Source organism: Camelina sativa, chromosome 14, assembly GCF_030686135.1.
Source record: "Camelina sativa cultivar CO46 ecotype springtype chromosome 14, ASM3068613v1".
Taxonomy (NCBI): domain Eukaryota; kingdom Viridiplantae; phylum Streptophyta; class Magnoliopsida; order Brassicales; family Brassicaceae; genus Camelina; species Camelina sativa.
Genome location: NC_141893.1, coordinates 32,702,826 through 32,712,697, shown reverse-complemented (window position 1 = coordinate 32,712,697; position 9,872 = coordinate 32,702,826). Strand labels below are relative to the sequence as shown.

Below are 9,872 nucleotides of genomic sequence, written 5' to 3'. Positions count from 1 at the left end.
TTAGCTAAAAATATAAAATTTCAATTTAAAAAATAATAATGTAACTTTTATTAATTTTAATTATTATTATAAATGTGTTGTTATCAAATTAAGTAAAAATAAGAATAGAAAGTGAAAATAGTAGGATAAGGTGTTGAATTTTATTAAAAAAACTATTGGAAATGTACATGTGGAGTGTTAAAAGTTGATGTGGAGGGTGTTGAAAGAAAAAACCATTATACATGGTCTAAGACCATCTCCAATGGTTTTTTCTATTTTTTCCTCTATAATAGAGATGAATTTTACTCCAATCCACCTCTATTCTCACCTCTAAAATAGAGATTATTATTTTTCTTCTATTTACTCCAACTCACCTCTATTAGACCATCTCCAAGGGTTTCCCTATTTTTTTCCTCTATAATAGAGGTGAGTTTTACTCCAACCCACCTCTATTCTCACCTCTAAAATAGAGTTTCTCTATTTATAGAGGAACCCTTTGTAGAAAAAAATAGAGTTCCTCTATAAATAGAGAAAAAAATAGCAATATCTATTTTAGAGCATCTTCAATGGTCCTCTATATTTACCTGTAAACTCTATTATAAAGTAATTTTTGTTCCAATGGATTTCTATTTTCACTTCTATTATAGAGATTGCTATTTTTTTCTCTATTTTTTTCTCTATAAATAGAAGTGAACTATATTATTTACAAAGTAGTCCTCTTAATCTTTAACTTCTTTTATTTATGACCAAAATAAATAAAACAAATATTTTTAAGAACTAATAATACAAATTTAATAAAATAATTATTTTTAAGAACTAATAATATAAATTGAAGTATAAATATTTAGTCTAAAATATTGAGACTACCATTTGGAAAAGATAATTTATATAAATTATAAAATTTATTTTCATTCAATCCATAATAATTATTTTAATACAACAAAAACTAATAATTTAATAATCCGGTATATTACTTTGGGATCCATCAATATCGCTAAAATATTGTCCAAACAAACCAACTGATGCTATTTATAACAATAATTATTAATTTAAATAAAAATAATAATTTTATGAAAGTGTTACAAATTTAAAGTAAAATGGGTTAGTTTGCAATCTTTATAAATAAAAGGTGTTAATTGTAAAATAAAAAAGAATCTATTTGAAATATTCTTTTTTAGAGGAAAAATAGAGAAAACCATTGGAGCAAAACTCTCTTCTATAATAGAGATCCTCTATTATAGAGGAAAAAATAGGGAAAACTATTGGAGATAGTCTTAGAGGTGAAAATAGAAGTAGATTGGAGCAACATTTACTTTTATTATAAAGGATTTCTATTATAGAATAAAAAATAAAGAACTATTGAAGATGTTCTTATAAAGTTCTTCTATTATAGAGGCAAAAATAGAGTATCATCACATATGGTATGGTGTAAGTTGTAAAAACGAAAATGTAATTCGCATATGTTAAAAAGAAGAATATGGGAATTGGATCCATGTTCGATCAAAATCTTATTTTTGTCTGCCACGTGGTGGAACAGGACCCACCTTTGTCGCGTTACATATGCTCTCTCTGGACCCTGGCTTAATTAAATGTAATATGAGTATACTGTATTATTTTTAGTTAATCACTACTACTAATTATTCTTCAATAATGACACCCATTAACTTCCTAACTATATAATGATTAATATTATGTAACTATAAAAGAGAGATTCCATCATTTTAAATCACTTATTGACACACAAAAAATTGAACTTGTGGGCTGCTAGTGTCGTGATGATCAGGTTGTTAACATGCAAGTATCAAACTAATTCGAAAACATTATTCTTCTTCGATTACATCGTTACTAAAATTAAAGTACACATTAAGCTTTTTATTATTCGAATTACTAATGTGATATTTAAATGAGGTTTTTTTCTTTTTCTCACTGTCGTTTATGTTATGGGTTTATTTGTTCTAGCTACCTTTTGTAATTTGGTCTTAAATAGTTAATTAACTATGGTCTCAAAAAAAAAATTAATAAACTGTGGGCCCTGCGGGAAACAGAAAAAATGTGGCTTCTTAACATATGTTTTTTTTTCTTGTAGTAAAAGTTTGCATATTATTTTAGCAAATATCGTAATATCATATTAAAATATAAAATAACATGATATATATAAAAGATTCTGCAATATGTGGACTATTCTTTTTATTTATTTTTACATGTCTACATGTTATTGTGATATGTATAGACACACACATGCATTACTGTTTTTTAATAGTGGTAAGGGCAACCCCAATGAAGGATATATTTTAGGGGCTCTTAAATAGTTTATTTATATATTTAGTAGTTTGAGATGATTAAGAATTTTGAGTTTGTTAATTAAAAGTTTTCCCCCCAATTGGTAGGTTTTTATTTTGAGTCTCTTAGGTAAATAAAATCCTTACATTTACATTACTCTCTCTCTCTCTTTGATCTTGTTGTATGACTGAAACGCAAATTCTCTGGGTGTAGGATGACAAAACTTTCAGCATATTGAGGAAAACTCTCGGCTCTATACTGGAAAACGAAGCCTCTGATGAAGAATTCCCACCTGATGAGTGAAAAAGATTAACGTCTCTTCACTTGATGCTAGAAAACGATGCTATAAGTTTTCTTTTTTCAGCAGAAAGCACTCTTATCTCAAGTAGTGTTTCAAGACTTTGAATGTAATGAGTATCAACATTCCTATTTTCTTCTATGTTATAGTTTGGAATTGAAAGAGTAATTACATTTTAGCAGGCTCCACCACAAGTTAGCTAACGTCTAATATCTGCCCTTTACAATGTTATTATTATTACTGCTTAGCGAACCTTTGTTCTCTATTGTTTACTGCTTATCACTAGCCACTTTTCACATCCAACACAACCATGGCTGCACAATGCTAAGAAGACTAAATCCCAAAATCTTAGTTCATTGCCAACTGATTGACCAATAAAACGATTCTTCTAACCATTAGGACACAAATATAAGATTTTGAGTACCAAGTCCCATAACACCAATCCTAAAATCCAACAAAACCATGGTTGCACAATGCTAACAAGAACTAACCCCTCAAATCAAAGTCCATCACCAAGAAAGACTCTTTTCTCATCCAAAACCAAATCTTCCAACACGTCAACACACATTACAAACATCAAATTCAAAACTTTTTTTTTCACCTGTGGGGAAAGTGGAGTACTTGGTCATAGGAACTTGAACAATGTTTCTCCTAGCATCAATAGCAGATTTCTGAACAGCAGCAACAACTTCTTTAGCCATGTGGTTGAACTGTCGGAGCTGCATCATCCATTCTTCTTGTTTGAGCTTTATCTCTCTTTACTCTTTCCGTTTGCCTCTGATATAAACAGAGCAAGAAGAACCATCAATACACATCACCACAGAAAGATAAGTTATATCAAGTTACAAACAGCAGGATCAGTTTCTCAATCATATAGCAACAATCCTAAACCCTACCTGTAACCGATTTCGAAATCTAGACATTTACAGGCAAGAACCCTAAAATTTCGAATAACCAACCCTAATCCCAAATTTACGATCAAAATCCAAACAACCCTAATCCCTCCTAACTATTCGCGAATTTAATCTACTAAACAGAGAAACTTACCCTTCGATTCTAGTTGCTTCAACCTCATCTGAATGACCCGATTCCAAACTCAAATCAATATCCTCCGATTCGCCTCCGAGATTAAACCCCTTCGGCTTCGTCTCTCCTCCTACCACAATCGCCTCTGATTACACAGCTGAAACATATCCTTCTCTTTCCTTTTATCAAGACTGGATTTCGATCGAGAGAGAAACAATTGAGAGAGAGATCAAGAGAGAAAAAAAATTAATCGTGTGAAACAAATGTTTTTTTGGTTCTTCTATTTTTTTGTCCAGCCAACGAACACTCGACACGTACAAGCTCTTAAACCATAAAAGAGTATGTAATATAAGAGCCTCACTTAAATTTTTTTGTATAATCTGATTTTTTTTTTCTCCACTAAAACCTCTCTAAGAACCTCCGTTGGGGATAACCTAAGAGTCTCCTTTATTTCTTTCTTTTTTTCTTAAAGAAGTTGATGGTTCCATTCGGTTCATAACAAATGTTTTTAAAACAGTTACACTTTTTTTTTTTTTTATCGTCAATGCAAAGTTCATGAAAATTAAAAAATACTATACAATATTAACAACAATGTTATACTCAAATTTTCCCCCAAGTAACTAATTATATAAATATTTCATTTGATGCTATGTACAGTATGAAAAAACGATGAAGGACCACCTATGAAAGAAACGTTTATTTTGGTTCTAAACAAAGACATGTGGTCGTTTTGTTTTGGATCTAACTAATATATATTTTAAAACACAAGCTGCATATGAAAAATTTTAAAGCCAAAAAGATCTTAGCGAAAAACATGAGAATCTTCCCCATATATTGTGCTAACCGATGATTAAACATCATAATAATGTCACTTAGGACATCATACTTAACGAAATTTTAGTTAATGGGATTAAATCAACTAACTATATCGGCTGTCAGCCTGTTCTTTATCAAGAAAAATAAGAAATAAAAATTTCACATTTTACTGCTTTTAAAAAATAGATTACTACTTGTAGGCTGTAATTAAAAGTTATTATTATTATTATTATTATTATTATTATTATTATTATTATTATTATTATTATTATTATTATTATTATTTATTATTATTATTTTTTTAATTTTTTTTTAAGTTGTAGTAGCACTTAAGAACTTCCGAAAAAGAAAACGTTAAATAATGCAAGTAGTATTATTATTATAACCAACAAGGGCATATATATAATCCAAGCTGGACTAATAAATTAGAAAAAATATATATATTTGGAAGATTGAATGAATATGACCTTTCATGTGATGTGTAGTTGCATTTTGTCACAACTACCTCTAACAGAAAGAGAAACATTCTCTCGCCTATATATATATATATATATATATATATATATTAATTATATACATACAATCTCTATATAATTGAATAGTGATTGTTATGGATTTTGCCATTTCTTCATTCAAATATTATGAATGTGCCATTTTCACTTAAATTTTATAGATTTGCTATTTTTTTATTTTTCAAAATATCTGTCTTTATAATTTTTTTTGCTAAAATACATACTTCATATCAAATATTAAACCATAAGAAAAAATGGAACCAATATACAAAACCCAAACATAATGTGTTAAATTGTGTTTTTAAATTTTAAAAAATGGCAAATCTAAAAAGTTTAAGGTGAAATGACAAAACCTATAAATGCCATTGAAAAAAAGTCCCTATCTATTAATTAACTCTATAGTTTTTAAAAATAGTCATAATTTTTATAATATATTCAAAAATATCACTGAGAATACTTAATGAAATGATGCAATTGTAAAAGTGTCAAATATAATGTGCTATATTTTATACTTTGTATAGAGTTTTCTTTTATATTTTTTCAAAAACCAATTATAATAACAGTGACATATGATGAGGGTATATATGATTCTTCTTTGAGGTGCAGTCCATATTATTCATTAGCTCTTTGGTAATATTCTTCTAAAAATATTATAATCGCTGATCTCTAAAACTTAAACCCCACATATTAGGATCAGTCCAAATTTAAAGCATTAGATTTAAGTTCAGCAACTTTGAAATGGTCACATGCATGTAACAACGTTCGTTGAGATCAAAACATAACAATTATTATAATGGTGCCCACAAAAAACACTATATTCTAATTTCGTAACATAAACATATCATATGGGTTTCATATAGATACATTGAACTATACACCCTTTTCTTTCTTCAATCATTAAAACTGTCTTCTCTAGGTATTAACTTATTATAAAATAAAAATTGTCAGCAGCCATTGCTCCTGTGTGAAAATTAATATGGTTGTTATTTGTTGTTATTGGTGAGTGTTGCATGAGACCCATTATTTTGAATTTTGCCAAATCAAAAGAATAGCAAGTTAGCAACGGGACAACGTAACCACATCCTTATATTCATTATTCTCTTGCATTATACAAAAAAGAAATATATCAGATTTGTTATAAACATAACGCAAACATAGAATATTATTATATTATATATGTATATGTATGTGTATATGTATAACTATATACACTATAATATATAAGGGGAAAGAGACGAAAGGTAAGTGAAATAAAGTCTTCTCTCTACTTATTATCACATCTTCTCTCTTTTCTTGCTTTTACAAGTGAAAGAAAGTACATATATAGGGTCTTTAGTAAATGGATAAGTATAAGTTACAATTACTTGATTACTAAGTAACTTGGGGACCAAGTGATAAGAAGATAAGATCGAAGTGATGGATAATCACTTTCATGATTATCCGTTTATAACACTCCCCCTTGATTATCCATCACCGTTTATTTATTGTGTACTGCCTCGTTAAAAACTTTATCATAGAAAAACCATATAGGATAAAAACTATGATAAGGGAAAAAGAGTACAGTGACACAATCTTTCTCTAGAATAGACGAGTCTTGTTTTTATTGACATTCTCTTTTAAGGTCGATATTCTGCGTGTTATTTGCTGCCTCGTTAAAAACCTTGTCATGGAAAAACCCAATGGAATAAAAACCATGATAAGGGAAAAAGAATGCAGTCACGCGAATCATCATATTCTCCCCCTGGAAGTATCATCTCTGAAGATGCACTATGAATGAGGAAGTCGGAAGGACCTTTGTAAATGACTCTGCTACATTGTTATTTGAGTTGATGGACTGACTATCAACTTCCATATTCTTCTCGAAATCTTGAGTGTAAGAGAGGAATATGTCTTGTTTTGTCGCTCTTGGCTAGCTTTCTTTGATTTGGGTGACATATGCAACAAAGTCTTCAAACAGTGTCGTTGCCTTTCGGTTGCTTCTTGCTAATGGGTCTCAACAAGCATTAACTAGTTGATGCTGATCGAACTCTCAGTTCGAAGTTCTTCGCCAACATGTTACGAGGCTACAATCTTAGGTAGATAACTATTTGTTGATGTTCGGGCATCATCTGAGCCATTAGGGATTCTCAATATGGCATATGAAGCACAATTATTTTGGCATGACTTGAACGAGCAACAACCAAAGTCTATCACAGAAATGTCTTGAAGTCGTTGTTTTGCGATATATCTTTATATCGATCCGATAAAAATCTTCCATCTGCAAAACCAACTAAACCAAACTTGGGGGTTCCAAAATATATTAAGCCCAAGTTAATCATACATTTGCAATAGAAGATACATTTTTAACTCATCTCAAAATCTACTCATAGAGAATGAGTTATATGCTGCAAAGAGATTAGTAGAAAATGCTATGCACAATTCATAAGATATATAAATGCTCGTCAACATTTATATATTACCTTATATGACTATATATATATATATATTTGACTTCCTTTAGAAGTGATTAGTATAACATCTATTTCGATAGATGTTTAGTTTAGAATATCTAGAGACATTTTTGTCTTTCCAATACCGTTTATTCCAAATAACTCTTCAAGAGTTTTTGATGATGTTCAAAATCATCACTGTTATGAATTCTCGAGAACATAATTATGATATCATATATTTTTCGGGATAAGCTCTTCAAGCATCCCATAAGGCATATTTCAAGTCATTCATATAACATCAATTTTGTTTGATAGAGTATTTTAACAACACATGGTGCGACACACCAATTTTGTTATATATCATTATACCCTTTTGATGCTTGGACCACTAGTCCAAAAATTACTCGTTTTCATACGAGTTTAATATAGACTTGACTACCTCTTTATTGGTCAATATATATCTCTATACGCTCATAAAGCGGAAATTTATGATCCTCATTAATCACATTGCGCGATATAATATTTTTATTGTCGACATTATGTCTTTGGTTCCAAATTTTCCATAATGACATGGTTAATCAAGATCTCTTTAATCATTATATAAATGATTTTATTCAGATACCTGGTTTCTTTATTAACCATATCAATCGGTTTCTCTACTCTTCTTGAGAAGTATCTTGCTCCTCTTTAGGAGTATGTGCTTCTCTCTGAGAGTCTATTAGCTCTTCTTAAAGAGTCTATCTACTCCTCTTTAGGAGTTCATTTGCTCCTCTTTTGAGAGTATAATCCTCTTTTTTTATTTGCTCCTTTTTCTTTTTGAAGATTTTATTTATTTTAGGAACCAAAGTAGTCTATCACCTTTTATGTGTCATAGACTTAGTATGTCATCCGCCAGAGACATATATTTATTGGAGCATTTCTAGTTGGGATGTGAGATTTCTTTGAACTACAAGTTCATATTCATTTATGTGATGATCAATATGAAATCTCATCCATCAGTTTTTTTGCATTTGATTTGCAGTATATATTTTGAATGGTGATCTGTTGAACTTTTGAACTTTCAAGTTCATATTCATTATATTCATTTGTTCAAAGATCCAAAACTATTCGATGATTCTCCTATAATGATGGAGAACTTTATCATCTAACTTGATGATATGCAAATCTTGCAATAGGCACATCTCTCATAAGATGGCTTTAACATTATTAGAGCAGAGACTAATCTTCTGCATCTATATATTTCATCCTCTGTGGATGATATTTTTATGTGGTGTGGAGGAGCATTTTAAAAAATATATCACACACCCATAAGATTCAAAATGAGAAATATTTGATCTCCAACCATGAATACATAACATGGGAGAAATGTTTCTTTATAAATTGTTGGTCTCATATATAATATAGACTACATGCAAAACTGCATGTTCCATGTTTTGAAATGGAAATTAAATCACCAAGAACCGTTTTGCAATCTCTTTGGGTTGCGCTATGAACGATTAATTATAGCTCATTTCAAGAGTGAACATCATGGATGTTCCACTTTATCACATGCAACATATATATGTGATAAACTATAGGATATGACTTCACCATAGTTATATCGCTATGGGTGTCAAATTCACAAAAGTTTATCGACTTATTGTCGATGTGGGAATCCTTTAATTCTCCCCCTCGAGAAGATAACTCTTGTAGTTCATTCATCTCGTACTGAATCCCATATTAGGATCAACAACATACCGATTTCGGTTATGTCTATTATCTTAGATCCTTATAAGATGTGAGATTAGTATTACCCCCTCTCAAGATGATGACTTTTATGTCCATTCACCTTTGACCGAATCTTATTTTCAGGTCGGTTATATTTGGAGTTTAATTTGGGGATTTATTAAAGAAATCAAACCATCACATATATACAATGAGCTTGTTAATCCAAAATGATGGTGAATGGGCCAACACTATATGATTCTGGAGGCATAGCCTACTACAGAATTAAGGAGGAGGTATATAACCATCGACTCCATAAACAATAAATAGAAATTTAAATGGATTTAAATAAACTTAAATAAATTCAACATAAATTAGATGTTACCTGAAATATGAATGAAGTACAGTGCTTACAACTTCATGAAATGTGAACGGGTATATGCAATACTTTTGAAAGAACTTTTGTTTCTCTGAACAAATTCTCAATAATTTTTAATATCATTGATTGACCGGGATGGCTTGATCGGTAACGCTATGCTTGAAGCGTTAGAAAATTTCATATTTACTATCATTTTGCCATCTTTGTTTTTGCATGATATAATCATATACATGTGTGTCTCCAATATGGTCGATCTTACGATACCATATTTATTTATAGTCTCAACATCATAATTTTATTAAGACAAAATGTCATTAAAACTCCATGAGTTTCTTTGAGACTTTGGAGAACACTATACATCGATTATTATGAATATGATGTCTTTGGAAGTCGAGAGACTACCTCATCTAGACCTTCCAATTATTTTTGTACTGTATAAAATATATGTA

General features: G+C 30.0%; 1 long non-coding RNA gene across 1 annotated transcript; it reads right to left on the bottom strand.

Annotated features, from left to right (window-relative positions):
• Positions 1-2,315: 2,315 nt before the first annotated feature.
• Positions 2,316-3,901, bottom strand: LOC104742891 (uncharacterized). The gene is made up of 3 exons (XR_760582.3): positions 3,605-3,901; positions 3,159-3,334; positions 2,316-2,551 (listed from the first exon to the last, which is right to left on the bottom strand). It is a non-coding gene; the product is annotated as an uncharacterized LOC104742891 (long non-coding RNA).
• Positions 3,902-9,872: the final 5,971 nt, after the last annotated feature.